The sequence below is a fragment of the Pseudorasbora parva genome, chromosome 8 (assembly GCF_024679245.1).
Source record: "Pseudorasbora parva isolate DD20220531a chromosome 8, ASM2467924v1, whole genome shotgun sequence".
In the NCBI taxonomy this organism is placed as follows: Eukaryota; Metazoa; Chordata; class Actinopteri; order Cypriniformes; family Gobionidae; genus Pseudorasbora; species Pseudorasbora parva.
The window spans coordinates 48,105,025-48,131,907 of NC_090179.1; the positions used below are offsets into that span (position 1 = coordinate 48,105,025).

General features: G+C 40.5%; 1 protein-coding gene and 1 long non-coding RNA gene across 2 annotated transcripts in view; one reads left to right on the forward strand and one right to left on the reverse strand.

The window, feature by feature from the left end:
• Window positions 1–26,883, reverse strand: part of LOC137084577 (NACHT, LRR and PYD domains-containing protein 12-like) — a 391,414-nt gene that overhangs the window by 127,999 nt on the left and 236,532 nt on the right. The gene's annotated exons all lie outside the window — the stretch shown is intronic.
• LOC137084934 (uncharacterized) lies at window positions 15,531–16,589 on the forward strand. The gene is made up of 3 exons (XR_010906837.1): window positions 15,531–16,131; window positions 16,263–16,423; window positions 16,533–16,589. It is a non-coding gene; the product is annotated as an uncharacterized lncRNA (long non-coding RNA).

Genomic DNA, 26,883 nt, shown 5'->3' on the forward strand with positions numbered 1-26,883 from the left:
ATCCGGCTTCAAAAGTGGCCATTCGACTGAGACTGCCTTGCTCTCGGTAACTGAGGCACTGAGACTGGCAAAAGCAGCTTCCAAATCCTCAGTGCTCATTCTGCTGGATCTGTCTGCTGCTTTTGACACAGTTAACCACCAGATCCTCCTGTCAACACTTAAGAAGGCAGGGATCTCAGGAACTGCCCAGATAGCAGACAAACAGTGAATCAGCGTTGAATCAATGTTAATGCATCAACTAAAATATCATTGAATCAATGTTGAGATCTCAATGTTGAGAATGTTGATTTTTCATCAGGTTTGCACCCTGAAATAATGTTATTTCAACGATGAAAAATAGATCAAGATGGGCTTAAAATCAATAGTTTAACAACTAAAATTAAACCACTTATTTAAGTGAATCAATGTTGAATCAATGTTAATGCATCAATCAAAATATCATTGAATCAATATTGAAATATAACATTGATTTTTCATCAGGCTTGCACTGGGAAATAATGTTATTTCAACAATGAAAAATAGATCAATCTTGCTTTATGTACAGCAGGATTCTATGCCAGTAAATTTGTCTCTTTATTTTATTCATTTTAATCAGAGACCATGTGTGGCTGCAGTCGATATGATTTTGCATCAAAAAGTCACTCAAAGTAAACACCATCCTTCAGTTAACATCCAAATGTATTTATTTATGCCCCCACAGTTACAACAGGAAATCTCACATTGACTTAAAACAATTACATCTGAATTTATAACACAAATGAGAAGAGCCTGGAAAAACATGACAACGTGCATCTGCAAAATGGAAGTAAATACAAATGTAAACTTGCCAATAAATACAGAAATGACACAGTACTACTGAAAGAAAGAAGGTAGAAGAAAGAATGAAATACTCCAAACTCAGGGGGTTCCACCATGAGCAATGCCCCGAAGCCTTTCAGGTTGTAATGGAGCCAGTTTTGCACCGTCCCAGCAATGATAAACCCTGATGCCTCTTATTATCAGCATTCACGGCATCTAAAACAACAAGAAGTTAGTAAATATTTGGAAATGTGATTAATTATACATTACAAATATAGCCTACTACAAAATGAAGTGAAACTTGAAATTTTATCAAAATCTTGATATCCCAGTTAAAACACGGTAACATTAAATTCAGGACTATTTAATGCATTTTAAAATAGACTTTAAAGGACCCTCAGCCACACAATGAAAGAGCAAAGTGACTATATCCGGTGTTTTATCTAATAATATTATTGTATTTAATAGTAAATAAATAAAGTGTGAAAATGAAACAAGTAAATGAATGACCAAATAGTTAAATTAAGAAAATAAAAGAGGAGCTGTATAGGCTATGGTTGTTTGGAAGAGATTTTTTTTTCCATTTTACAACACGAATTGGAGGCACAACTGTTTACTAAATTTCTGTAGTTTGACATAGCTGCCTACAGAACTTAAAAATCTCACTCTTTTCTTTTTTCTTGCTGCATTAAAGATTAAACTGTAAGGATGTAATTGTGATCTGCTCTCGTGATGATATCGTACAGCTGAAGCAGTTATGAACTGATTGTATTTCCCCTCACCGTGCTAACAGGTCAATCAGTTCTAGTTCTGCTTCAGCTGTGAGATACTCTCACGAGTGGTGAACACAATTACTGACAAGCCAGAAATTCATCTAACCTTCCGATCGCCTCTCGTTTATACACTGGACGAATAAAGGATGATTCTAAATGATTCATCTGTGCGTGCACCGAGTAAGATACGTTTGTGGATCCGCGCCGCACATTCATTTTACTCGTTGCACGCACAGATGAATCATCTTAATACAAAAATCATCTCATAAAATAGATGAACACCTCACAACAAACGACGCACGACCAAAAAAAAAAAAAAAAAGAGTTGCACGAGTCAGAATTCGGACGCAATTCACAGTGTATATGCCAATCTTAAGAAAAAAAAAAATGAATACAAATATGATATGGTTTGGTGAAAAACAAACTGAAACTCAATGTATTAATATTATCCTGGCCGTTGGTTGTGTAACTTACGAGGGCGCTCATGTGACTATTATTAACATTGCAGTTCACTAAAACTCTCAGAAGCACACAAGTTGTAAAACATAAAGATGAATAAAAATAATAAATTAAAATTGAGATGAATTGTATAAATATATTTTTGTAGGCCTACTTACCTCTAAAAAACATGGTCGTTGTCCAGTGTCTCTTTTTCGCGATTGAAGTCTGTTCAGCTGCGCTTGCTTTGATCTGATTGGTGGTTGTCTTGAAGGTGCATTACCGCCACCTGCTGGATTGGATTGTGGCGCATTCGATAGGGACACATATTCTAAATTCTTTATTAACTTGTACATTCATGTACTAGCATGTCCATTCTACATGATTTAAATAATAATAATAGGCTACATTTTTATTTATTTAAAACTGATAGACTAAATTTATGGTAGAAGTTCTTTGTTTTTATTTGTTTTTTGCATTTTTTATTATAATAACATGAAACACAGAATGACAACATTAAGCAGGAAAATAATATACCTTTTAAAAAGATTCATAGTTTTTACAGCTTTCTTATTGGAAGAGTCAGACATCAAACACACATACAATTTTAACTCTTCCAGAAAAATTTAAAGAAAGGCTTACAATTACAAAATTTACATTTATGTATTCTTTGTTAATCCACATACTCGTTGGTGTACTCATCGTATCCTTTGAGGATAATAAATGTGCTCACATTCACACAAATGTAGCCAATTCCCCGGTTACATATGTGGACTTTGGACTTGCCTTAACATGTTGAATAATGTGACAGATAGATTGACCGTAAGCCTCACCGGTGGATAATTAAGATGACCAAACATCAGCATTGATTCAATGTTTGTCTTTTCAACACTGAAAAGCATGGAATTATCAACATTGATCCAATATTATTTAGCAGTGAATTTTCAACATTGGTCCAGTATGGTTTTAGCATTGAATTTTCAACATTGATCCAATATTACTTAGCATTGAAATTTCAACCTCAACCAAAATGATGATTCTGATGGAATTTCAACATTGAATCAATGTCACCATGCTATCTGGGTGCTCTCCAGTGGTTCAGGTCTTACCTCTCTGGTAGGTCCTACAGGGTGTCATTGAGAGGTGTAGTGCCTAAGTCACATCATCTAGCTTCTGGGGTTCCCCAGGGCTCAGTGCTTGGACCACTTCTCTTCTCCATCTACATGTCATCATTAGGTTCTGTCATTCAGAAACACGGCTTCTCCTATCACTGCTATGCTGATGACACTCAACTCTACTTCTCATTTCAACCAGATGATCCTACAGTCAGTGTTCGTATCGCTGCCTGTCTGACAGACATTTCTGACTGGATGAAAGAGCATCATCTTAAACTCAATCTTGCAAAGACAGAATTACTTTTCTCAACCAACCCAGCACTTCATCAAAATTTCTCCATTCAGCTTGGTTCATCGACCATATCTCATTCAAGGACAGCCAGAAACCTTGGAGTTGTGATTGATGACCAGTTAAACTTCACTGACCACATTACTGCAACAGCCCGGTCCTGCAGATTTGCTTTATACAACATTAGAAAGATTAGACTCTTCCTATCAGAACAGGCTGCACAACTCCTGGTTCAAGCTCTTGTTCTCTCCAGACTGGACTATTGTAATGCTCTTCTGGCTGGGCTTCCAGCATGCACTATCAAACCCTTGCAGCTGATCCAGAATGCAGCGGCGAGAGTGGTCTTTAATGAGCCGAAGAGAGCGCATGTTACGCCTCTCTTCATCAAACTGCCCTGGTTGCCAATGGCTGCTCGCATCAAATTCAAGGCACTAGTTCTTGCCTACAAAACAACCACTGGCTCTGCACCAATATACCTAAACTCACTTGTTCAGACTTACACACCCTCCAGAAACTTGCGTTCTGCGAGCGAGCGGTGCCTCGTGGTTCCATCCCAAAGAGGCATGAAATCGCTCTCACGGACATTTTCCTGGACCGTTCCCACCTGGTGGAATGACCTGCCGATCTCAATTCGTGCTGCCGAGTCTGTAGCCATTTTTAAAAAACATCTTAAGACACATCTTTTCCAATTGCACTTGACTAATACAGAATAGCACTTACTGATCACCACAGCAACGACCAAAAAGCGCACACTCCTGGATCATATCTACGTCTCTCATCCGGATTTGTGCCCTCAGGCGGGTGTGTTACATAACTATCATAATCCGGTGTACTGTATTTTGCGTACGTGAGTTTTTGTTGTAGATGGCTATTGCTGGATGTTTAGCTAGAATGCCATACAAAACCAACCCATTGGGCCACTGAATCTGCATTAACGACAACAGCTGGGGCAACAGCCTTAGCCATAATGGGTTGTTATCATAGCTATCAAAATCCAGTGTTCGGCATTTTGCGTACGTGAGTTTTTGTGAGTTTTTGTTGTAGATGTCTATTTAAAAAATGGTGTACTGTGCTAATTAACTGAGATTTCTTACAGCTCTTACAGGTTGTTGGCCTTGTCTGTTTCGTTGCTTCTATTACTCTCCCGTTTTTTGTAAGTCGCTTTGGATAAAAGCGTCTGCTAAATGATTAAATGTAAATGTAAATGTTCGGGAAGCAGACACACTCTGTCAGTTTAAATCTAGACTAAAAACACATCTCTTTACTATGTGTAACCAAGGGCGACCACTTTCTTGATCATAGAAAAACAAAACAATGAGTATCACAAAAATAACTTATTTTATTAATACAAAAATTATGACAAATGGAAATTTAATCAACACAAAAAGAATGCTGTATATAATAAGTTATTTTCCCCGGCTTCAAAGATGTCAATGACCAGCCAATCTTTCATAAACCCCTACACGATCCCATCTTAAATCACACAATTCAAAATAAAAATAAAACCGATTACATAAGTGTCCCAAAAAATCATGTTACACAAAAAAACCATATACTCCAAACCAAAAAAACGTACACTCCACAGCAACCATAAATCTCATGCAAATGAATTAATGTGTTCTCAAAGCATCAATATGGTAACAAGGGTATGAAGGTTGGCTGGCAACATAAGGCTGGGAAATAGTTTACAAACAAAAACAAAACAAACAAAGACACAAAGAAAAAAAACACCTCGCTAGCCAGTCCAATTCATCACAACCAGAAGTTCTCACTGCGCTGGAGGCATACGGCGCGCACATACACGGACTGGCTAGCTGAGGAAAATAAATCAAAAACAAACACAGGAGGAACAGCGATCAACTAAACCTAATAAACGAACAAAAACACAAATTACTATACACCAAAAAATAACCACAATACATCATTTTACTTTTTAATCCTAAAAAGAATAAAAACATTTAAGAACCCTATATAACAAACTTCTACAATTACCTGCCACACGGCCGCAAACTCCACTCCTAACGTCCACGATCAGACAAGAACGGGCAAGACCAACAGTATGCAGACCCACGCTCCTTGCATCTGCAGTGCACTGCTCACCAAACCATGTCCGCGCACACTCAGACCGCAGTACTGCCAGACAGCACAATGTTTGTATATACATTAAAAACACCTGATTTAATTTAACAATAGTTACTAAAAGTGACGCGACAAAACAAATAAGAGGTTCACTTTAGCCTACCTGCTCACCCAGACCACGTCTGCACAAAACCAGGAAGTGCTACCGGACCACGCGCGTTCACACAACAGATCGGACCCAATCTCTAGGCCTCCCTTCAGGTGCCCGCTTAAAAACCCTCTACCTACCTAGCCACGCCCATTAATTATATCAGTAGCCACCTCACCGGCTACATTCTACCCCCCAGAAATTCATTGGTGACCCACCAATGTACCCATACAAAAAAATAATGAAAACAAGCCATCCACTCTGCCTCCAGACTTACAATTCATCACCCACTACTGGTGCCACTGCAGTCCTAGGCAGTCTATATGGGTTTGAATGCTGACCTGCTGTACTTCTCCCAGAACGTCTCAGGTCTAAGGGTTGAGCCTCAGATGCAGGGGAACTTTCCAAGACGCTAGCCTCAACTATCTTCGGGGGTGACGCATCACAATCACCTTGCAATAACACACATGAGGCTGAGTCGTCATCTGAATCTACAATAGACCCACTATTCGAGCCCAACGATTCAGACACAGTAGAGTCTCCATCACTTATGACCGGGTCAATGAACGCCTTACGCATTTCCATCCGATGGACCTGCTTCACCGGCCCTGTCTGGGACGCAGGAGCAACAGAGTACACAACACTCTGTTCTCCTGGCTCACTCATCACCTTATATAGACATGAATCATACACATCCTGAATCTTATTTCGGCCACGATGATGATTTTTAAGATAAACCAACTCACCCTCTCTAAAACCCTGATCATTTACTCTACCTTCATAGCATCTATTACGGCGGGCAACCTTTTCTCTCAATCTCTCCTGTACCTCGTCATATGCAACCTGAAGCCTACCTTGATGTTCCACAATCCACTGTTCCGGTGCCTCTGCGAAAAAAATACGGGCTCATACCAGTAGAGCAATGCACTGTGGTGTTATAAGCATAAACAAGCTGTGGCAGATGCTGAGGCCACCGCCTCTTTTTCTCTGGGGGCAAAGTCCGCAACAGATCATGGAGAGTCCGATTAAAACGTTCACACTGCCCATTACCCTGTGAATGGTACGGGGTAGTGCGACTCTTTTGTACACCATAAACCTTACATAACTGACTAATAAGGTTGCTTTCAAAATTCCGCCCTTGGTCTGAATGCAGACGACAAGGGACCCCGAACAAATGAAACCAGTGCCGGACCAAAACCTCTGCCACGGTACTTGCTCGCTGATCCCGTGTAGGGATGGCCTGAGTGAACTTGGAGAAAACATCAGTGAGCACCAAAACATTCTCCCTCCCATCACTTGCAGGCTCCAACAAGGTAAAATCGACGGCCAAGATTTCATGAGGCCGAGATGCTTGTAGTGTTCCCATAAAAGACCTCACCTTCGGTTGAACCGCTTTAGCAAGAATGCACCTCTGACATTCCCGACACCACCGCTCCACATCTTTAACCATCCCTGGCCAATAACAGCGACGCTTCACTAATTCTACGGTTCGATCTTTCCCCTGATGTCCATGATCAATCAATCAATCAATCAATCAACTTTATTTATATAGCGCTTTTACAATCACGATTGTGTCAAAGCAGCTTCACAGTGTCAAACAGGATAATATTGCGACAAAATTAGATTTGGATGTACAGCCGTTCTGGAGTAAACAGTAATCTTATCAGCTTATTTTAATTTATCATATAGCGACAATGTTGGCAGATCAGTATTATAGTTTATAGAATTAAATAAGACCTAATTCATATATTTTATTTGTATAATAAGTTGAATAACTTTAATCATATTTTTAGTGTCCCCAACTGAGCAAGCCAAGCCAAAGGCGACAGTGGCAAGGAACCAAAACTCCATCGGGGCATGATGGAGAAAAATAAACCTTGGGAGAAACCAGACTCAGTCGGGGTGCCAGTTCTCCTCTGGCCTATTAACACACCGTGTAAGATTATTATTCTGGCAACCTTACAGGTCAGAAATCATATTAGATCGGATTATTCAAAATTTTCAGGGTATCACGGAAGAGACAGATTTATTTAGGATGGGGCGTCAATTACACAAGAGTATGAATACATGAAAGATCAGAATTATTGCGCCGAAGACGGGTTTTGAGCATGTCGTGCCAGTGAGGCAAATTCGGAGAAGACACCATTTGACACGGCTCAGCAGACACTCCAGGATGCGTTGGTCATGTCCAGGCAGGTCCACCATCCGATCCGACAGGGCCCAGATCCGGGATAAACCTCGGGATAAACAGAGAGACTAACATTAGCGTAGATGTCACTCTTTTTATGATGTAACGAGTACATCAGGTGTTATGGGAAGTGTTCCCGGTTCCGGCTGACCTAGTTAATGCAGCCTAACAATCAGTCAATTGAATTGAATAATGAAAGTTAAAAATGTTCTATGTGTATGCCATAGTAAAGAGATGTGTTTTTAGTCTAGATTTAAACTGACAGAGTGTGTCTGCTTCCTGAACAATGCTAGGAAGACTATTCCACAATTTAGGAGCTAAATAGGAAAATGATCGACCGCCTGCAGTTGATTTAGATATTCTAGGTATTATCAACTGGCCAGAGTTTTGAGACCGCAATCGACGTGATGGGGTATAATGCGTTAAGAGCTCGCTTAAGTACCGGGGAGCTAAACTATTTAGTGCTTTGTAAGTAATAAGCAAGATTTTAAAATGTATGCGATGTTTAATAGGGAGCCAGTGCAGTGTTGACAGAACTGGACTAATATGATCATACTTCCTGGTTCTAGTAAGAACTCTAGCTGCTGCATTTTGGACTAGCTGGAGTTTGTTTATTAAGCGAGCAGGGCAACCACCCAGTAGAGCATTACAATAATCTAGCCTTGAGCTCATGAACGCATGTACTAACTGTTCAGCATTTTGCATTGAAAGCATGTGCCGTAATTTAGATATATTTTTAAGATGATAGAATGCGGTTTTACAGATGCTAGAAACGTGGCTTTCAAATGAAAGATTGGTATCAAAGAGCACACCCAGGTTCCTCACTGACGACGAGGGCTTGACAGAGCAGTCATCAAGTGTTAGACAGTATTCTCGGTTACTGCTTTTCTGTCCAATAATTAAAAATTCAGTTTTATCTGAATTAAGTTGCAGAAAATTACTATTCATCCAATTTTTTATATCAGCTATGCATTCTGTTAATCTTGTGAATTGGTAGGTTTCATAAGGGCGTGAGGAAATATAGAGCTGAGTATCGTCAGCATAACAATGAAAGCTAACGCCATGTTTCCTAATGATATCTCCCAGTGGTAGCATATACAGGGTGAAAAGCAACGGTCCTAACACTGAGCCTTGCGGTACCCCATACTGAACTTGTGATCGGTGTGACATCTCTTCATTTACTGCTACAAACTGATAACGGTCAGATAAGTACGATTTAAACAATGCCAAAGCAGTTCCACTAACGCCAACATAATTTTCGATTCTATTCAGAAGAATATTGTGATCGATAGTATCAAATGCAGCGCTAAGATCGAGTAACACTAATAGAGAGATACAACCACGATCAGATGATAAGAGTAAATCATTTGTAACTCTAATTAGAGCAGTCTCAGTACTATGATACGGTCTAAATCCTGACTGGAAATCCTCACATATACCATTTCTTTCTAAAAAAGAACATAATTGTGAAGACACGGCCTTTTCTAGTATTTTTGATAGAAACGGTAGATTCGAGATTGGCCTGTAATTGACTAATTCTTTAGGATCAAGTTGCATTTTTTTAATAAGTGGTTTAATTATAGCCAACTTAAAAGTTTTCGGTACATATCCTAATGTCAAAGATGAATTAATGATATTAAGCAGAGGATCTATGACCTCTGGAAGTATCTCTTTTAATAGCCTAGTCGGTATAGGGTCAAGCATACATGTTGTTGATTTTGATGATTTTACAAGTTTAGCCAGTTCTTCTCCTCCTATAGCAGTGAATGAGTGTAATTTTTCCTCAGTGACCCTGCAGTGCTCTGTCTGAAGTGATACTGTAATAGACGGCTGCATGGTTATAATTTTATTCCTAATATTATCAATCTTACTAGTAAAGAAGTTCATAAAGTCATTACTGCTGTGTTGTTTACAAACATCAGAAGCTGAAGCTTTATTTTTTGATAATTTAGCCACTGTATCAAATAAATACTTAGGGTTGTGTTTGTTTTCTTCTAAAAGAGTTGAGAAATAAGCAGATCTAGCAGTTTTTATGGCCTTTCTGTATGCAATCATGCTCTCTTTCCACAAATTGCGAAAAACTTCTAGTTTTGTTTTCTTCCAGCTGCGCTCCATTTTTCTGGCTGCTGTTTTAAGGGCCCGAGTGTGCTCGTTGTACCACGGCGTTGGATTATTTGCTTTAATCTTCTTTAAGCGCCGGGGAGCAACTATGTCTAAAGTGCTAGTAAAGAGAGAGTCAATAGTTTCGGTTGCAGCATCAAGTTCATCTTGGCTATCTGTAATGCTGAGGAGATGGAACTGATGAGGAAGATTATGTACAAAGCAATCTTTAGTCGCAGCGGTTATCGTCCTGCCATATTTGAAGCGAGGGGATGGCTTTGCAGCCTTAGGTAAATTAAGTATACATGATATTAGGTAATGATCTGAGATGTCATCGCTCTGCTGCAGAATTTTAACAGTATCAACATTTATTCCATGTGACATTATTAGATCTAAAGTATGATTAAGGCGATGAGTGGGTCCCGATACGTGTTGTCTAACTCCAATAGAGTTTAGAATGTCTCTAAATGCCAATCCCAATGCGTCTTTTTCATTGTCTACGTGGATATTAAAATCCCCAACAATTAGTACTTTATCTACAGCTAATACTAACTCCGATACAAAACCAGCAAATTCTTTGATAAAGTCTGTATTGTGCCCTGGTGGCCTGTATACAGTAGCCAACACAAATGTCAGAAGGGATTTATCATTTACACTACACAGTGTTACATAAAGCACCAAAACTTCAAAGGAATTATATTTGAAACTAGACTTCTGAGTAATACTGAAAATATTATTATAAATTACAGCCACACCTCCCCCTTTACCTTTCAGACGTGGCTCATGTTTGTAACAATAATCTCGGGGGGTGCACTCATTTAAAGTAATGTAATCATCAGGTTTTAGCCAGGTTTCTGTCAAACACAGCACATCTAAGTTATGATCTATAATCATATCATTGACAACAAGCGTTTTTGGCGAAAGGGATCGAATATTCAGCAACCCAAGCTTTATCAATTGTTCATCCGTATTATATCTGTTGTTTATTTGTTGGACATCAATTAAATTTTTACTGTTGAATGGTTTTGATGGTTTTTTGTATTTACTAATTCGGGGAACAGACACAGTCTCTATGTGATAATATCTAGGTGAAAGAGTCTCTATGTGCTGGGATTTAGCTGACTTTGGTGACGTGAGACAGCTAGCAGATGGTTGGTTTAGCCAGTTTGTCTGCTTCCTGACCTGGGCCCCAGTGAGTCAAGGTTTAGCTCTAAGACTATGTGCCAAATTACTAGAGAGAAGAGCAGCACCAGCCCAGGAGGGATGAATGCCGTCCATCTTCAACAGGTCAGGTCTGCCCCAAAAACTTTTCCAATTGTCTATGAAACCTATGTTATTTTGCAGACACCACTTAGACAACCAGCCATTGAGTGATGATAATCTGCTAACTATTTCATCACTCCTTTTCGCGGGGAGAGGACCAGAGAAATATACAGCTTTTGACATCGTACTTGCGAGTTTACACACCTCTTTAATGTTAATTTTGGTGATCTCCGACTGGCGAAGTCGAACATCATTAGTGCCAACGTGAATAATAATCTTAGAGAATTTACGATTAGCTTTAGCCAGCACTTTTAAATTTGCTTTGATGTCAGGCGCTCTGGCTCCCGGTAAACATGTGACTATGGTGGCTGGTGTCTCTATTTTCACATTCTGTGTAATAGAATCGCCAATAACTAGGGCACTTTCAACAGGATCCTCAGTGGGTGCGTCACTGAGTGGGGAGAACCTGTTTGATGTTCTAATCGGAACGGAAGAGTGGTTTTTTGATCCGCGACTATGCTTTCTCATCGTCACCCAGCCCTGCTGCGCGGGCTCAGCCGGAACCAAACAATGAGTGTTCACTAAGCTAGTCGCATCCAAAGCAGTATCTAAAGCTGTTACATTCTCACTACTCTCACATAAAGCTTGGATGCGTGTCTCTAAATCTGAAATCTTCTCCGTCAGCCTGATTAATTCCTTACATTTATCACATGTGAAGCCCTGTTCGCCAACGGAGATAGATATGCTAAACATGTAGCATGCAGTGCAAGTGACAATGACAGGAGAAGAAGACATGGCTTACCGTATTTGTTGATGAATCCAAAACTTACCACAGTTGTCTGATGGAGTCTTTTTTATAATCCAACTCACCACAGTTGTCTATAGAACTCAGAAAACAGGAGACCTGGATGCTGGGATGGAAAGCTACCAGGCTAGCGAAAAGCTAACGTGTGGTAGTGATTTAGATTAAAAGCTAGTAATGTCAAATTTAAATTGATAGGCTATATTAAACACTATATGGTGATGAGTAAGTTATATTTAGCAGTGTAAATTACAAAGAAAATATATCAAATAGAGATTCAAACACAGCTATACAGAGCTACAAACACTGTGGTGGCAGCAGCAGCAGGCAGCAATCGATCAGGAACAATCAATCAGCCAGGAGCAATCCAATGACTGTCATTCAAACTGCTAAACACCTCCTTTTGAAGTTTTTGAGGTAACAGTAACTGATAGATCTCTCGATGACCATCAGGTGTATACGCCAAACGATAAAGACACCCATCCTTCGCACGCAGTCGATCCCACTGCCTAACCAGCTCCTTTACAGCTCGATCCCCACCAGCCAACTCTGAAGAGCGTAAAACACTGCCTACATCCCAAGCCTCCATAACAGGCCCAATAACTGGATCTGCTCTCTGCAGACAAGAAAGATCTGCCTGTGCACATCCAGGAAATGCAGCAACTTGACTGGCACTCACCACTACTCGCTCTGGAGATCTTCCCCTCACTTGCTGCTGTAAAACTTTAGGGAGTTCTGTTCCTGGAAATACACTATTCATGACCTGCCGGGACAGTGCGTCAGCATTTTGATTAACCCTTCCCGGCCGGTACTTGATCACAAAATTGAAAGAAGCCAACTGGGATAACCATCGCTGCTCCAGAGCACCCAACTTTGAGGTCTGCAGGTGACAGAGAGGATTATTGTCGGTATAAACAACAAAGTCATTCCCCAACAAATACTCTCTAAACTTATCGCATACAGCCCATTTTAGAGCCAAACACTCCAACTTCATGGAGCTATAGTTCTCCATATTTCTCTCGGTCCTCCGCAGACCCCTACTGGCATAAGCAATAGGACGAAGCTTGCCACCCTGCTCTTGGGACAACACTGCCCCCAAACCCTGATGGCTTGCGTCTATTTCCAGAACAAAAGACTTGCGGAAATCCGCATACGCCAGCACCGGTGTAGTGACCAGCTTTGCCTTCAATGTTTGGAAACTTTTCTCACACACTGCATCCCACACAGAAGATAAAGGTAATTGTGGGGTCTTACCCTTTCTTGCAGAACCACTCAGTCTCGTTACCAACTCATGAAGAGGCTTAGCCAGCTTAGCGAATCCATTAATAAACCGGCGATAGTAGCTGGCAAAACCTATAAACGAACAAAGTTCTGCCAAGTGAACTGGACGAACCCATTCCTTTACTGCTGCCACTTTATCGGGATCAGTAGCAACCCCTTGCTCAGACACTAGATGGCCTAAATACTTCACCTGCTTCTGGAAAAAACTACATTTGCTCAATTTAACCTTAAGACCTTCCTGTTGCAATCGCTTAAAAACCTCCTCCAATCGTAACAAATGTTCCCGTACAGAAGAGGAAAAGACAATTATATCATCCAGATACAAAAGCAAAGAAGAGAACCGCCTATCCCCAAAAAGCCGCTCCATGAGTCTTTGGAATGTCCCAGGTGCATTACACAGACCAAAGGGCATGCGATTAAATTCAAACTACCCAAATGGCGTACAAAAAGCTGTCTTTGCCCTATCTGCCTCCGCTACCTCAACTTGATTGTACCCGCTTGCTAAATCTACGGTAGAAAACTATCTTGCCCCGGTCAAAACATCCAAAGACTCCTCAATTCTTGGTAATGGATAGGCATCCTTTCTAGTTTTCGCATTCAATTGACGATAGTCAACACACATCCTAATTGTTCCGTCCTTCTTCTGCACCAGGACAATCGGGGACGAGTAAGGACTACTACTCTCCCTTATCACCTTACTATCCAAAAGCTGTTGAATATGAGATCTCACAGACTCATACTGGGACGGAGGAATTCGCCTATATGGCTGTCGCACTGGTTTATCATCCACTAACGGAATCTCATGTTTAATCAAAGCTGTACAACCTATATCACCCTCAGTCCTGATAAAAATTATCTGATATTTACTTAATAGCTGCCTTGCCTGTTCCGTTTCCTGTTCAGTAAGTCCTTCAAAAGAAGGAAAATCCATGTTATAATTAGACAACTGCTCAGCCACATGAACAGACACCTGGGCACTATAACCATTTTCAGGATATATTTGTAACCTAGGCCCTGGGGAAGTTATCACTGTCACTGCATGAAAAGTGGGATTTTCGTCAGTAAGCGGCACTGTAGATTGTCGTGGAAGATCAGGTTTACGACTGTACACGGCAGTTTGCAGGTGACACCGAAAACTGCCGTGAATTGTCAGAAATTGACGTGGGCCTTGCTTGGCAGTTGTCCCCCCCAAGACCCCCCTTCCCTTAACTCCAGGGGAGGCTTTAACATGTAAATGAACATGCTGTGAGCTATACAAATGCAAATCAGGGTAGCAGGAGTTTTAACCCATGTGACATTTTTCTAAAAGGTATTAACTTCCTTCTAAAAAAATCTCTTAGATAGATCAGGCTCAGTATAGCCTAATTGTAAAATCTTAAACTTAAGCTTGAATTTATATATTTGATGAAAGTATTCTAGATTATTTATTGTGTGTCATTTGCAATCAGTCCCCGTGAATTCAGTGCGACTCGCAATTTTGACCAATCACCGCAACTTTTACCAATCATTGCGGTCTCCTGCTAATAAGCGGCGTCATACATCAGCAAACTTTATATATCATATATCATTGCCTGTCAAAATTAACGTGTTAACGCAAATTAATTTTAACGGCACTATATATATATATATATATATATATATATATATATATATATATATATATATATACATATATACATATACATATATACATATATATATATACATATATACATATACATATATATATATATATATACATATATATATATATATATATATATATATATATATATATATATATATATACAGGGGTTGACATTAACTTTTTTGCTCACCGGCCACTGTGGCTAGTGGTTTTCCAAAGTTACTAGCCACTCAGCATTTTCACTGGCCACAATTTTGCTGTTTGGAAATTACATTGTATATGTTTAAAGTTGACTTTGGCATATATAAATTACTTGATTTTGAACCATTTTACTTTATTTAGAAGATTTAAAACCCTTTCAAACTTTCAAATGCAGAATGTCCCCCCAAATCTTGTATATCAGCTGGGATGTGCAGGTGGGCAAGGGGTGGGCAATATAATAGGCTAATATGAGAAAGGTAATATGACAGGCTATGAGTTATTTTAGTTAGGATATATATATATATATATATATATATATATATATATATATATATATATATATATATATATATATATTATATATATATATATATATATATATATATATATATATATATATAATTTAAAAAATACCCTAAGCAAATTACAAAAACAATAGTTATTAAAAATAAAATAAAAATTCCGATACTAATACGGCACAATGTAATTTATTGAATGTAATTGTCATTGGATACGACTTTCATTGAAACGAATGTAACAAAATGTGGGCGTGGTCTGTGTTGTGAAATGAAACCACATTAAAAATTCCCTTAAACTGCGTTTGAAACATACAGCAAAGTAGCGACAGAGGAAAACACAGAGCCTGATATTATGCAAACATTTACCAATAATGTGGAAAGCGTTTTAAATCTGTTCAGTGGAAAATCCGCTGTGACGAATCTGTCCTCGTCTAACATCTGCTGTAAATCCAGGTAAAACTAGCTACGTGCACGCGCCCGTCCCCAGATAACATGATCCCCAGTTGATCCGTAACACCGGCGGGAAGACACAGCTGAATGCAATCATTGGGCTATCTCGTCAGCTTGCTCAGTTTGCTGCCGATTTTAACGAGCAGTTCACTTTAGTAATCTCCAGGTTGCTGTCCATAGATGATAGGTTGCTTGCTTTGGAGTCGAAAAACTGTGTGGAAGATACTAACTTTAAGAAGAGAAGACGAGTGCCTAAGAGAAGACCAGTCCTAAGATTGCGGTAAGACTGTTATCTAAGCTAAAGTAACCTAAAGCAAAGTTTTTTAAGTAGCACAAGCTGAAATTAGCCTTGTAAAAGAACAAATGTAAGTTGCTTTATAAAAGTGTTTTCTTTTTCTGGTCATTTTACAGGAAGCAGTACGCCGTCTTCACAACTTCGTCATAACACTCATTTAATTGTTTTCCAGCTGCATGTAAGACATAGAGACATTACGCAGGACGCACAAACATCCAGTTCTTGCATCGCACGCAGAAGCTGTGAAGAGTTCAGCGCGGAGTCGATTGAGAAGAGGGTAAGATTTATTAGATTAGATCCGTTTTTGGTCAGTGTGACTATTTTTCAGCTGCATTTTACGCAGTACATCGCGCAATACTGATTGTCGTTATTGTTTGTTTTTACAGCTGCTACAAGCAAGAAAGCGTGTGTTAGCTGAGGATGAGGTGGGCCTTTGGAAGTGCGCTACCATAGACCTGATAAGGAAGACGGCATCGTTCGCGCGGTGTTTGGATGGACTGTTTGACCAGCCAGGAGCTCGCCGAGCTCTGTGCCACGCTGCAATCGAGATTAGAGGCGATTCCAAAGTACAGGGCAACGCACGACAGACGTCTGAAAAATGGACTTAAAACAGACAGAATGGCGCTAGTCACCTACAGCTCTGAAGCGGAAAACAGAGACTTCATGGTGCTGTAGGATTTTGGGCTTCTCGTGAGCTTCCTATTGTTGTGTGGGCAGATCTCAAACGTTTTGCATTTGGTTGTGTGTTTGTTCTAATAAAGCTCTTTCTTTGAATAAACTGCACGTCCCTGGCATATTTTCCTTTCCTCAATAAATGAATGTCCTTGATGGTTATAATAGCGTAATCCATAGGATAACAATGACATGAATATAAAACATAATAGCATATCACATGAATATGAATATATACAATTAAAAAATAATATGCAAATCATAATTTTATATGTGTAAAATTATTATAATTTGGGGGTTTAAATTTATTAATTTATTACCCAGGTTGACCAATAGTAACAGATCTGCCAACCAATCACGAGTGATATTTCTTGTTTCAATGTAGTAGTTTCAACCAATACTGAGTGAGGAAATTCAAGCAAGGCGCCACCCAGAGCTGCTATTCATATGCTAATTAGAGCCATTAGCGCCGGCGCCAGCATGCCTCCGCAAGCTCCACATACGTCATGGTTCGTTTCCGTCAATATGTGGCACAGACGAACGCGACGTGCACAGGCTGTAAACTGACGTTAATTGTCGAAAATCAGGGAGATTTCCGGCCGTTTACGGGGACGAAAATCCCACTTTTCATGCAGTGTGTCACAATTTGGACTGTCCTATAATACGTCGTGGTCCCAACCATACCTCCGTACTACCCACATTGACAATGGGTGCATACACTAACCCTATGGGTGCATACACTCTCTGCATATACCAAGGAGGGAGACAACAGCAATCCTTCTGGAAGGGCATTTTCCTCTGGCCCAAATGGTTCTAAGAGAAACTCCATCACGGCACTTTAGCCTACCTGCTCACCCAGACCACGTCTGCACAAAACCAGGAAGTGCTACCGGACCACACGCGTTCACACAACAGATCGGACCCAATCTCTAGGCCTCCCTTCAGGTGCCTGCTTAAAAACCCTCTACCTACCTAGCCACGCCCATTAATTATATCAGTAGCCACCTCACCGGCTACATTCGGCATACACATAGAACATTTTTAACTTTCATTATTCAAATCAATTGACTGATTGTTAGGCTGCATTAACTAGGTCAGCCGGAACCGGGAACACTTCCCATAACACCTGATGTACTCGTTACATCATAAAAAGAGTGGCATCTACGCTAATGTTAGTCTCTCTGTTTATCCCGAGGTTTATCCCGGATCTGGGCCCTGTCCCGATCGGATGGTGGACCTGCCTGGACATCACCAACGCATCCAGAGTAGTTGCCTAGCAACGAGGGGGAGAGGATGCTGGCGTTGTCTGTTCGCCGCTTTTCCACCCGATTTTAGTTTATATACGTTAATTATAAACTTTATTTTAATTTTATTTTTTGTCAGTAACTAGTACATTCAGTCAGTGCTAATTTTGGGACATATTGCTTGGCTCTTATCGTCTCGGATAACTCTTCTCGGCTGTTGACAGTTGGCTGTTGACAGTTGGCAGTTTGAATGGACTCCCTCATGACAGGAGCGGACTCTCATTGTTCACCACTTTTATACATCTAAAACCTTTTTTGTACGGATTTTTACGTTTTTTCTCCTAATTTCAAAAACTTTTACTCACCCCTGCTATCTCTTCTAACATCGGCTGTTTGCTGGAATTGCTGGGAGTTGGCGCATACACTCCTCTGCTATGGTATGGACCATCATCTCGCTGTGCCTGACAGTGTTCCAGCTCTGTGTTTCTATAATGCATAGCGCTAGTCAAAACCTTCCAGCGGCCGTCATGAAGCTTAAATATTCCATCCCACAGCTGCTAAATTTCAACGACCGCACATTTCCGGCGTGCATCGCGGTCATTAAGGAACTTGGACTTCTGTGCAGACGGCGTTACATCCATAGAGGCTCTCGTCGCGGACTAGTTTATCATCAGCCTGAAAACTCTGCATCAGCCATACCATCCATCTGGACCTCCGTCGCACATCTGCCGCGTCATCACAACAGTTTTGCTCTCCGTTTTGGTAACACGGGAATCACCGCGAGATCTCACCAATCTAAACTGGATTGCACAGGAAACACCGCAAGATCTTTTAGCACAGCGCATGACAGAAAACGTGGAGTGGATTTTAGTGTTTTACAGCTAATAACGAGATTCACCACCCCATCAACGCTCAAAATAGAACTTTTTAATGCACAATCCCTCACAAATAAGTCATCTTTCATCCAAGACCACATAATTGATAAGAGATTAGACCTTATGTGCTTAATGGAAACATGGCATCAGCCTGCAGTTTACGCAGCACTTAATGATGCCTGTCCTCCTGGTTACAGCTACCTGGAGAAAGCCCGCTACACTGGTCGTGGTGGTGGCTTAGCTGTAATTCATAGACAATCAATGGAGCTGTCTTTTCTCCTCCTGCCCACAGTGTCATCATTTGAATACCTTGCTTTTAAATATAAACACCCTTTTTCTTTGACAGTACTGCTTATTTATCAGCCCCCAAAAACAAATTCAGTTTTTATCTCTGAGATGCATGACTTTCTCACAACACTCTACTCTACTTCTGCCAACATTTTAATATTAGGAGATTTTAATATTCATGTAGATACCCCCTCCTGCCACCTCCTGCAATTATTGGACTGCCTCAATCTCCAACAGCACGTGGTTGGCCCCACTCATTCTAGGTGGCACACTCTGGACTTGGTCATTTCCAACTCTCCTCATATTAGAAACCTCTTGGTGTATGATCTGGGTGTGTCTGACCACCAGGCCATATCATTGGAGCTGCCACGCCCCTCTTCCCTTACCAAAGATTCCCGTCAAATTTGCTTCAGGAACCTGAAAAAGATTAACCAAGACTCTTTAACTACAGACCTTCAGCAATTCTCCTCTGTTGATCTCTCCTCAGTCTCTGAGTCGGTTGACTTCTACAACAAGTCTCTGAGCCACCTTCTAGATCTTCACGCACCTGTCATAACTAGAATGGTCACCTTCTCACGCTCAGCACCCTGGTACACCAGCGAACTGCGGAAGATGAAGACGGTCGGGCGCGTACTTGAGAGTCGTCTCAAGCTTTCAGGACTCACTGTTCATAGGCAAGCTTATAGAGATCATCAGAAGGCCTACGCAAGGTCCTTGAGAGATGCTCAGTCACAGTTCTACTCTTGCATCATCAACAATAACCCTGGAAACTCCAAGAAGCTTTTCTCCACTATAAATCACATCCTCAAACCGCAAACTCACTCTTTTTCAGAAACCACAGAAGAGAGGTGCAATAAGTTCATGACCTTTTTTAGGAACAAAGTAGACAACACCCACTTGCTTCTATCTAGCACCTCCACTCTGCCTGTTGCGTCTGTTGATCCACAGCCAGGGACCTTCCAACATCTCTGCTTCTTCTCCATCATCACACAGCTCGAGGTTGAGGACATCATCAGAAAAATGAAACCATCCACCTGTGCACTGGATCCTTTTCCTACAGCCTTGGTAAAATCTAACCTCAGTGTCTTAAGTCCATTTATTACCAAGATTATTAATAATTCCCTCCAGGCTGGCCATGTTCCTTCAACTCTAAAAACTGCTATCATCAGACCACTTCTGAAAAAACCTACTTTAGACCCAGATGTTAATGACAATTACAGGCCCATCTCCAACCTCCCATACCTCTCTAAGGTGCTGGAAAAAAATGTTGCTGCACAGCTTCAGGTCCATTTGGAGCATAACCATCTTTATCAGAAATTTCAGTCTGGTTTCCGCTCAGGACACAGCACAGAAACAGCTTTGGTCAAGGTCACAAACGATCTTTTAATGGCGGCAGATGCTGGTTCCCCATCCCTTCTCATCCTCCTGGACTTAACTGCAGCTTTCGATACAGTTGACCATAACATCCTCCTTCACCGTTTACATTCCACCATTGGTCTCTCTGACTCGGTCCACAACTGGTTTTCTTCTCATCTCACTGGTAGAACTGAATATGTTGCATTAGGACAAGCTATATCCCTGTCACACAATGTCCCTTATCACACACAATGTCCCTGTCACACAATGTCCCTTAAGGCTCTGTGCTCGGACCCACCCTGTTCATACTCTACATGCTCCCCCTTGGCCGTCTCATCAACCGGCATGTGATTTCTTTTCACTGCTATGCTGATGACACTCAACTTTACTTTAGGACAAGTTCATCTCCCTCTGCTGACCTCACACCATCCACTTTGATCACTTGCCTGGATGAGATAAAGGCGTGGATGAAGCAAAACTTTCTGCAGCTAAACAGCTCCAAGACTGAAGCTATCCTAGTCGGCACTCCACTTCAGGTCCAGAAGTCCGTTATCACCAGCATTGCTTTCTCTGATCAGGTCATTCCTCTTTCCACTTCAGTCACCAATCTGGGGGTCAGAAAGGAATCACAGCTTACTTTTGAAGTGCACATCAAACACCTGTGTAAGACCTCCTTCTTCCACCTCAGAAACATTGCCAAACTTCGTCCCATTCTATCACTGGCTGATGCGGAGAAGCTTGTCCATGCCTTTATCTCCTCCAGGCTGGACTACTGCAATGCGCTCCTTATTGGCATCCCTAGCAAAAATCTCCAGAGGCTGCAGTGTATTCAGAACAGCGCTGCTAGGATCCTCATGAGGGTGCGCAAATACGACCATATCACCCCCATTCTAAAATCACTCCACTGGCTTCCTGTGTCGTTCAGGATCGAGTACAAGATCTCTCTCCTTACCCACTAGTGCATCCATGGTGATGCTCCCTCCTATCTCAAGGAACTCCTCACCACACAAACAGCCACTCGTAACCTCCGCTCTGTTTCGCTGTATCGCCTCAAAACTCCCACAGCCAATCTCCGTACTATGGGAGATCGGGCCTTCTGCTCTGCAGCCCCCAGTCTGTGGAATGCTCTCCCTGACCACCTGCGGACTCCACAGACTATAGATATTTTTAAGCGTGGTCTTAAAACCCACCTTTTTAGCAGAGCTTTTAATTGACTTGCTACTTCTTTATTTTATTTTATTTTATTTTATTTTTCAGTTTTATTTATTTATTGTTGTTGATTGTTTTTTTTAATTCTGTAGCACTTTGACTAATATAAATTTTGTTTAATATAAAGTGCATTATAAATAAAATTTATTATTATTATTATTATTATTATCCTGGAGTGTCTGCTGAGCCATGTCAAATGGTGTCTCCTCCGAATTTGCCTCACTGGCACGACATGCTCAAAACCCGTCCTCGGCGCAATAATTCCGATCTTTCATGTATTCATACTCTTGTGTAATCGATGCCCCATCCTAAATAAATCTGTCTCTTCCGTGATACCCTGAAATTTTGAATATTCCAATCTAATATGATTTCTGACCTGTAAGGTTGCCAGAATAATAATCTTACACGGTGTGTTAATAGGCCAGAGGAGAACTGGCACCCCGACTGAGTCTGGTTTCTCCCAAGGTTTATTTTTCGCCATTATGCCCCGATGGAGTTTTGGTTCCTTGCCACTGTCGCCTTTGGCTTGGCTTGCTCAGTTGGGGACACTAAAAATATGATTAAAGTTATTCAACTTATTATACAAATAAAATGTATGAATTAGGTCTAATTTAATTCTATAAACTATAATACTGATCTGCCAACATTGTCGCTATATGATAAATTAAAATAAGCTGATAACATCACTGTTTACTCCAGAACAACTGTACAGCCAAATCTAATTTTGTCACAATATTATCCTGTTTGACACTGTGAAGCTGCTTTGACACAATTGTGATTGTAAAAGCGCTATATAAATAAAGTTGATTGATTGATTGATACTCAGGTGGTTGGTAGGGTGGTTTCTATGTGGTTACTAAGGTGCACAGGGTGGTTGCCAGAGTGTTGCTATATGGTTGCTAAGGTACTCAGGTTGTTGCTAGGATGGTTGCTAGGGTACTGAGGTGGTTGGTAACGTACTCAAGGTGGATGCTAGGCAGTTTCTAGGGTACTCAGGTGGTTGCTACGTTGCTTTCTATGTGGTTGCTAAAATACTCAGGGTGGTTGCCAGGGTGTTGCTATACAGTTGCTAGGGTAATCAGGTTGTTGCTAGGGTGGTTTCTAGGATACTTGGGGTTGTTACTATGGTCTTGCTACGTGGTTTAAACTTCTGTTTTTCTAGCCCTTACCTTTACCACTCATAACCACTTAGAATCAACACACCTTCACATTAACACTCAAAACAAAGTGGTCGGGGAAAGGGAAGGGCTAAGGGGGAGAAATGGGATTGGGCTAAAGTATTTGCCAGAGTAGACACCCAATCTAAATCATACCTTTGCAGTTTCATCATCAATCTTTGAATCCTTGGTGTCATCTCATTCAGATTCTTCTTCACTATTGCAATCAATGGACGATGATCCATTTCTGCTATGAAAGTAGGAAGACCACACACACAGGTGTGAAACTTTTCCAGCCCAAAATCTAATCCCAAAAAACTCTTTTCTGATGTATCAGAATCAGTCATGGATCTGCTTATATATGTTCCCGGCTTCCAGATCTCATTCTCAGCTCACATTAAAACTACCCAGAGACCATTTTCTGATGCATCAGAGACACTTTGGTTTTCTTTGTTGGATCAGTATTGCAGTAACGGGTGCGGATGTTGACGCTATTTTCTAAGTACTTGACTGAATAAAATATATAACACTGGCCTAGTGTTGTAATATTTTACTTCAAAAATCTTACATATCAATCAATCAATCAATCAATCAATCAATCAATCAATCAATCAATCCATTTTATTTATATAGCGCTTTTACAATGGTGATTGCTTCAAAGCAGCTTCACAGTGTTAAACAGGACAATATTGCAACAAAATTTGATCTGGCTGTACAGTCGATCTGGAGAAAACAGTGATGCTATCAGCTTATTTTAATTTATCATATAGCGAAAATGTTGGCAGATCAGTATTATAGTTTATAGAATTAAATAAGACCTAATTAAATAATTTAATTTGTATATTTAGTTGAATAACTTGGAGGTTATGGCAAGGAACCAAAACTCCATCAGGGCATGATGGAGAAAAATAAACCTTGGAAAAAACCAGACTCAGTCGGGGTGCCAGTTCTCCTCTGGCCAATTATCAAACAGTGTATGCTTATTATTCTGACCACCTTACAGGTCAGAAATCATATTAGATCGGAATATTCAAAATTTCTGGGTATCACGCAGGAGACGGGTTTATTAAGGATGGCGCGTCGATTACACAAGAGTATGAATACTTTAAAGATTGGAATTATTGCGCCCGGAGAAGAGTTTATTGAGGATAACGTGCCGGTGAGGCAAATTCAGAGGAGACACCAACTGACACGGACTCAGCAGACACTCCAGGATGAGCTGGTCATGTCCAGACGCAGGTCCACCATCCGATCTGGACACGGCCTGGATCCGGCCGACTGCAGTAAACTTTGGGATAAACAGAGAGACTAACATTAGTGTGAACGCAATAGACGTGATGGAGTATAATGTGTTAAGAGCTCGCTTAAGTACTGGGGAGCTAAACCATTTAGTGCTTTGTAAGTAATAAGCAGGATTTTAAAATGTATGCGATGTTTAATAGGGAGCCAGTGGAGTGTTGACAGACCTGGACTAATATGATCATACTTCCTGGCTCCAGTAAGAACTCTAGCTGCTGCATTTTGGACTAGTTGGCGTTTGTTTATTAAGCGAGCAGGGAAACCACCCAGTAGAGCATTACAATAATCTAGCCTTGATCTCATGAACGCATGTACTAACTGTTCAGCATTTTGCATTGAAAGCATGTGCCGTAATTTAGATATATTTTTAAGATGATAGAATGCAGTTTTACAGATGCTAGAAACGTGGCTTTCAAATGAAAGATTGGTATCAAAGAGCACACCCAGGTTCCTCACTGACGACGAGGGCTTGACAGAGCAGTCATCAAGTGTTAGACAGTATTCTCGGTTACTACTTGTGGAGCTTTTCTGTCCAATAATTAAAAATTCAGTTTTATCTGAATTAAGTTGCAGGAAATCACTATTCATCCAATTTTTTTATATCAACTATGCATTCCATTAATCTTCTGAATTGGTAAGTTTCATCAGGGCGTGAAGAAATATAGAGCTGAGTATCATCAGCATAACAATGAAAACTAACGGCATGCTTCCTAATGATATCTCCCAGGGGTAGCATATACAGGGTGAAAAGCAACGGTCCTAACACTGAGCCTTGCGTTACTCCATACTGAACTTGTGATCTGTGTGACATCTCTTCATTTACTGCTAAAAACTGATAACGGTCAAATAAGTATGATTTAAAGAGAGAAGGAATTCTTAATCGAACAAACGCTATTAGACCATCAGCATCAGTGCTCAAAAAACACAACACATACTTTCAATATTTTTCCTATTTCAAACTTGAGTTTTCTATGGTTAAATTGTGTACTAAGACCAACGAAAAATTAAAAATTGCTATTGTTTAGACCGTTATTGCTCGGAACTATTTTCTCATTCCTGCGTAGGAACTTTGCAGCCGTCATGAGTGCAGCAGTGCAATGATATTACTGAGCACCTGAAAATAGGCCAACTTCCGCGAATATAACCAGCGTGACAGTCTGCTTGCAAAGAGAATGCGTCTCGTAACCATGGAGATGTTCTTGAGACATGATTAAAGGATATTTACTTTGGTGCAGATCCCGAACTGTATCTATTTAAAACGGTATAACAGTTACACTGAAGACAAGCTTTTGAAATGTGAAAGAGAAAGTGTGGCTGGACAGACTGGGGCAGAAGGGAAAAGGAGAACAGATTCAAACTGGTGAGCCAAAGAAGAGTCAAAATTCAAGGAAAAATGGTCCGACATGGTCTTTAGACCTTTTGATTTTGACTAACGTAATATGTGAATGAAATATGCTAAAATGGTGCTGCTTATTATGAAGACAGAGAGAGTCCGCGCACTGCGCTCTTTCTCTCTATCACTCAGTTGACATGCACCCTGTCATCTACATCACTCATAAATCACAATAACTGATCAAATAAGGCTTTCGATGGTACAAATATTTTTTGGGCAGCCGCCTAATAATTTTCAATTGAGGAGATATGCTCTGAAGCCTTGGCACAGAATATAACATCACTAACGTAGTATTTTGTACCATAGAAACTGTGTAGATAAACAATACCGGCAATTCCACATTCTGTTTTAATCACACTATACACTACCTCATCAGAACTCTACAACAAAACTACTAACGTTCTATACTGTATAAACTAAATGGCTGCGCAAATCCCCACGCTTAGTGATTGCGTTCACAGGCAATGTTAGCTAAAGACAACAGCAGTGCTTTTCAATCTGGTCATTCAAGCTAACAAAAACATTTAATAAATAATGTTATACTTACAGCCCTGGACGATGATACACCGTCTGGACGTATCCTTTAGATGCCATGTGTCCATGTTTACCACATAGTCAGCTGGTCCCAAATGCTTTGAGCAAACATACAGTTTCTTGTTTGAATCTACTGGTGTTTTGATATCTATGGTTCAGAGCAGTCAACCACTGATTCTTTCATTACTTGATTTTTGTTGCTATTCTGTGAAACATGATGGTAGTACACACCTTCGACTCACTATCACAGCTCTTTACAACACACAGAACCATGGGAACCTGAGAACCTGAGTTTTAGTTATCAAGAAATATATGCTAGAACATTTCAGTTTCTACACAATTTTATTGATAAATCACAGAAGAGTGTTGACAATATATTTCTTCGCTACTGAATGGTTTGTGTGAGGCGCGCACGATCTCCGCATGATCGGCTATGTGTGTGTTGTAATGCAGCACGCATTAGTTTAGCGTGATAATTACCTTACGTGTACAATAAGCGTGCATTATCCTGATCAATTTTGAGATTGCAGATGGTATAATCAAACATGTCTTGTGAAGAGGTCTCAGAGTATGCATTTATTTGTCATTTTTAACTGTGGAAAACAGAGCCTGCGTTTGTCAGGAAATTGCTTATCCTGTTTGCGCCCTCTATAGGCCAGCGACTAGTCTACGTCAAGCTTAAAGTGTCATGACTGAGCATTAAGGTCAAC